The sequence below is a fragment of the Acinonyx jubatus genome, chromosome B2 (assembly GCF_027475565.1).
Source record: "Acinonyx jubatus isolate Ajub_Pintada_27869175 chromosome B2, VMU_Ajub_asm_v1.0, whole genome shotgun sequence".
Lineage (NCBI taxonomy): Eukaryota > Metazoa > Chordata > Mammalia > Carnivora > Felidae > Acinonyx > Acinonyx jubatus.
This window is the reverse complement of record NC_069385.1, coordinates 17,265,059-17,270,698: the sequence shown is the minus strand read 5'-3', so window position 1 is coordinate 17,270,698 and position 5,640 is coordinate 17,265,059. Positions and strand designations below refer to the sequence as shown.

At 45.5% G+C, this 5,640-nt stretch overlaps 1 long non-coding RNA gene across 1 annotated transcript; it reads right to left on the bottom strand.

The window, feature by feature from the left end:
• Positions 1-2,190: 2,190 nt before the first annotated feature.
• On the bottom strand, positions 2,191-5,640 carry LOC128315479 (uncharacterized). The gene is made up of 2 exons (XR_008298276.1): positions 5,309-5,640; positions 2,191-5,159 (listed from the first exon to the last, which is right to left on the bottom strand). It is a non-coding gene; the product is annotated as an uncharacterized LOC128315479 (long non-coding RNA).

Here is a 5,640-nt window from a genome sequence, read left to right as displayed (position 1 = left end):
AGTGTAAAGAAAAAAGAATCAGTTCATAATAACAACAAAAACTACAAGGCACCAAGGAATGATTTCAATAACATATGCATGCATACCTTTGTAGAGAAAAATCTCAAATCACTACTAAAGAAAATAAAGACAACCTAAATAAGTCTAGAGATATGCCATGTTCCTAGCTGGGAAGATTCAGGATTATAAAGATGTCAATTTCCCACAAATTAGTCTCTAAGCTCAAAACAATTCTACTAAAATGTCCAGTAACGTGTTTTGTAGAACTTGCCCAGCTGATCCTAACATTATCCAGAACAAGTAAGGACCAAGTACAGCCAAGACTCTCCTAAAGAAAAAGAAAAAAAGGAGAGAAGAGACATGCCCTACTATATATCCACTCATTTCTTTATTCAACAAATGGGAAGCACACACTGTGTACTCTAGCTTGAAGTGATGGGAACAGAGCAGTTAACAGAACAGTCAGCAATTCCTGCCCTCATCGAGCTTGGTCACACTCCAAATATCAAGACTCGCTCTAAAGCTATAGTAACCGAGATGCTGTGGTGTTAGCAACAGGCTCAGATGAACAGGTGACACAGGATGGGGCTTGGTAGAGGAATAGCATGTCCACTTGGAGAAAACAATTCCTCACCACACACAACAACAAGCTATAGGTAGATTAAAGACCTAAAGTGAAATATGAAACTTTAAAACTTTTAGAAGAAAATACAAAAGAATATTTTTGTAAACTTGCGATGGGGAAATACTTCTCCTAAGACATGAAAAGCACAAACCACTAAGAAATTGTTGATTACTTGGCTGCATAAAAATTTATAACTTCTGTTCAGAAATCCCTAGAGTTTAAATAAACCACAGACTGGGAGATGATATTTCCAAAGTGTATAACTGAAAACAGAAATTATTACCCAGTATACATAAGAGACTGCTACGAATCGATAGGGAAAAGGTAATACATTAGAAGATGAGCAAAGGGCATTAATAGGCAATTCACAGAAGAGGAAACCCAAATAGCCAACAAACATCAACAGATAGAAGTTAGGAAAGGGCGCCTGGGTGGCTAGGTCGGTTAAGTGTCCAACTCTCGATTTCGGCTCAGGTCATGATCTCATGGGTTGGTGAGATTGAGCCCCATGTCGGACTCTGCCCTGATGGCACGGAACCTGCTTGGGATTGATTCTCTCTCTCCCTCTGCCTCTTCCCCTCCTCTCAAAATAAATAAATAACTTAAAAAAAAAAAGAAATTAGGAAAGTGCAAATTGAAGCAACAATGTGGTTAAAATCAGATTGGCAAGGAAAAGAACAAAACTAAAGAAAAGGACAAAAGAAGTATGTTAATAATGTGGCCAAAGAAGATGTCTACACATCGCTGCTTTATTCCTTTTTTAAAGAAGAGAGAATTTATTTTATTTTCTTTTTTTAATGTTTATTTTTGAGAGAGAGAGAGAGAGAGAGCACGAGCGGGGAAGGAACAAAGAGAGAGGGAGACACAGAATCCGAAGCAGGCTCCAGGCTCTGAGCTGTCAGCACAGAGCCCGACGTGGGGCTCCAACCCACGAACCGTGAGATCATAACCTGAATCCACGAACCATAAGATCATGACCTGAGCCGAAGTCGCCGGTTAACCGGCTGAGCTACTGAGGCGCCCCATACACATCACTGCTTTAAAAGTGGAAATTGTTTCAACCACACAACGTGAAATGAGGCAGAATTTGAGAATTGAAATGTGTATGTCCATGGCCTTTTAAATTCCACTCTTAGGTGGAAAGAGAAAGATTCTCTCGCACATGAGCACAGAGACCTATGTGAGAACAGTCATTGCACAGAAAATGGGTTAGTACCTGTAAATGGGCTCTAGGGTCTCACGGGAGTGATAGAAACGTTTGAAACTTGACTGTGGTCATGGTTGCACAACTTAGTAAATTCGCTGAAAGCCATTGAATTGTATACTTTAATAAAGTGGGTAAACTCTGTGGTATGTAAGTTATACCTAAATAAAGTTGTTTTTAAATTGTCATTTCAGCCTTACCTGCAGTAATAACAAAATTGGAAATAGCCAATGATTTTATAAACTGATTGTTGTAGAGATTCAATGGAATACAATACAGTGGTTCAAATAAATAAATCAGAGCTACTTACAGCGACAGTAATAAACCCCCAAAACGAAAAATAATGGTTGAGGTGGTAAAAGCAACTTGCAAAATGATGTAATAGAAATGGGAATATTTACATAAAATTTGAAAACACACAGAACGATGCTATACAATGTTTGTGAATACATATATAAAACAAAGCAAAACACTGAAGCAGACATGGCAATTCAATTCAAGGGTTTCTTGTAATGTCCTCTGTAATTTTCCTGTACATTTGACATAGTTTATTATGAATTTTAAAATGCAACGGTAAAAAATATTTTTATTTGCCCTTCCGGCTGCTCACCATACCGACTGCTTTTACATCCTCCATCACAAAGAGCTGTAACTGCCAGAGTGCAAAGCCCAGGTGGGCTTTACCTGTATTTTGTGTCAACTGTTGACTGGTTACTGGCCTCAGGCTGGGCACCGCTAGACTTTGGGGAACCCCACGGTCATGCAGAAATCGAAAGGCGGATCAAGTTGGAGCGCGGTCAATCGTCCGGAGCCCAGGTCAGTCCATGTCGTGTACAACAGTGACACCTAATGGTCAGGATCGGTACTTGTGTGCGCTCCTGGGTCTGAAAGTCTGGGGAGCCGAGGTGGGGAGGTGGGGGGACACTAAGCTGGGTGGCTTGTCTTCCAGCTGCTCTTACAAGAAAGAGAAGGATTCAGACTGGGGAATTTTATATTTGGCCAACTCCCTTCTCAGTGAGCTGAAGCCGATGAACACTCTCCAGAAGACCTAACCTAGTTCAGAGATTGTGCTTTTCCTCCTCTTCCGGAAGTTAAGGGCACCGAGCTTTGCGTCCTGAAAAAGGTTGCTCCCGGCGTCCTGGCAGTGTCTGAAGTCCTCTAAAAAGAACACCTTAAACCCACATTTGAAGTGAGATTTCAGGCCAAGAACTATTTCTGCAGTCGGGTAAGAAAGACTGCCCGGGAGGGGCGCCTGGGTGGCTCAGTCGGTTGGGCGATCTCGCGGTTCCTGAGTTCGAGCCCCGCGCCCGGCTCTGTGCTACCGCTCAGATTCGGATTCGGAGCTCGCTTCGGATTCGGTGTCTGCCCCTCCCCCACTCACACTCTGTCTCTACCAAAAAATGAATAAAAATTAAAAAAAAAAAAAAAAAAAAGAAAGACCGAATGGGGTCGGAACACGTATTCTTTCCTGTTTCAGAGCAAGTTGGTGAGTGATGCTAGCTGTGTGGGGTCAGTGTCTAAAGCTCACAGTATGTCAGGCCCCACAAGACCTTAGGGTTTATGTTACCAGCTCTCCAGAGGCTTTGAGACTGAGAACAAAACGGACTCAACGATGTCTCTATTTCTGACACGTCCACACAGGACAGTGAGTATACTGAGTACCCACTCCCCAAACAGGCAAGACCAGGGGAGGAGCGGGCCTTTCTTGCCACAGCCATTCATAAATTCGTGAAGTCGGCACAAGAACTAGCCCCTAGTGAAACTGACTGCTTCCTTGCCTTGACGTTGACATCATCACCAGCCTGAGTCTTCCAAAATTACCAAAAATCAACATCTTCATTTGAAGGTCGTTGACTGAGTAGGGCAGAGAGAGAGCGGGACCCATCAGTGTATTAGGGCTTTTCAAAAAAAAAGAACCAATAGGGGGCGCCTGGGTGGCTCAGTCGGTTAATGGTCTGACTTGCGCTGGATCATGATCTCTTGGTTCCTGAGCTTGAGCCCCACGTGGGGCTCTGTGCTGACAGCTCAGAGCCTGGAACCTGCTTTAGATTCTGTGTCTCCCTCTCTCACTGCCCCCCTCCCCTTGCTCGCATTCTCTCTCCCTGTCTCTCTTTCAAAAATAAATAAACATTAAAACAATTAAAATAATAAATGATAATAAACATTAAATATTAAAAAAAAAAAAGAACCAATAGGAGAGAGAGAGATTATACAGAATTTGCTTGCATGATAATGGAGACCAGCAGCCCCAAGATCTGCAGCTGAGTTGACAAGCCCAGGAGCACTGATGGTTTAATTCCAGTCTGAGTCCAAAAGCCTAAAATGAAGCGCCAAAGTATAGTCCAAAGACTGGCAGGCTTGAAACCCAGCAAGACCTGATGCCTTCAGAGGCTGTCAGGCAGGAAGAACTCTCTGTAAGTCAGGGGATGGTCAGCCCTTTTGGACTATTCAGGCCCCTCACCTGATTAAATGAAGCCCACCCGCATTCGAGACAGCGATTCCCTTTACTCACATCCAGAAACACCCTCACAGGCACACTCAGAAAAATATTTGATCAAATATCTGGGTGCCCTGTCGCCCAGTCAAGTTGACATATGAAATTAAACATCACAATCAGTGACAGTTTACCCCCTCAAGGGTGAGCATGGGAGCTGAAGGAAGCAAGTGCCCGCTGGGCCCCACGGGTGGCTCTGTGATGGAGACCCCTCCCCAAAGGCCAGGAGTGGCCACGCTGCCCTGGCCAAGGGCCTGATTCTCAAGTCTGGCTTCTTGTTTTCTGTTTCTGGAAAGTGGGTTGCCAGGCTTACAGTAAGACCCTCTTCTCTCCCTTCTCCAGGACTCCTTTCAGTCACTGTGGCTATCGGAGCAGAGGGAGAGTGAAAGCCGTTCTTGTGGCCTTTCCAGGAGTCTTTCAGCCTGGCCCTTTGCTTTCAGGGGTCTGTGAGGAATCTGGGTGACCAGCTGTCCGGTTTGTCCGGACGAAACACAGGGTTTCCTGGGTGTGTGGGGTTTTCGATGCTAAAACCGGGCCAGTCTCGAGCAACCTGGATAAGAGTCACCCCAGGAGCCCCGCCCCATCTGAGGGGCTGTGAGAGGCTCCAGTTTCTTTTCCTGCCTCGATGTCGATACCAAGCCAGCCCTGGACCCACAGAAGTGTCCAGCAGTCTCGTGGCTGACTGTCTCTGAGGCCGAGGGCAGCTGCAACTTTGGATCCCAGATGTTTTCTCGGTGGTGCAATACTGACGGATGTTTGGCAGCTGCCTTGGGTCACTGCTTTTGAGCCCTCGATGTGGTAGGAACACCGTTGTGGGTCACAGCTCTCTCCGGTTCCTAGACGGCTGGCCACTGCTTGCTTAGCTCGAAAAGCCAGGCGGCAGTCGGGTCCCTTCCACTGCCACACGCCGGCTCCCTACTCACCCCGCTCACGGTACGGCTTCAGCAAGAGCCCCGAGATGTCAGAACTGGAAAGGGCCGTGGACTTCTCGTTGCCAAGTATTTCCAAAGCGGTCCTGGCCGAGAGGTGCAGGGAGAGCCAGGCCTCACAAAGACGCGCTTTGTTTTCTTTCTTTTTCGTTTCGCTTTTGTAAAGGCTTTATTGAGGTATGATTCACATACCATACAATTCACTCCTTGCAAGTGAACAATTCGATGCTTTTTAGTACAAACTTGTACAACCGACGCCACAATCAAATTTAGAACATTTCCACCACCCCGCAACGAAACCCATGCCTTTAGTTCTCATCCCCTTCTTCTCCCAGCAAGCCCCCGGCCCCAGGAAACCACTCATCTTTCTGTCTCTATAGAAATGGCT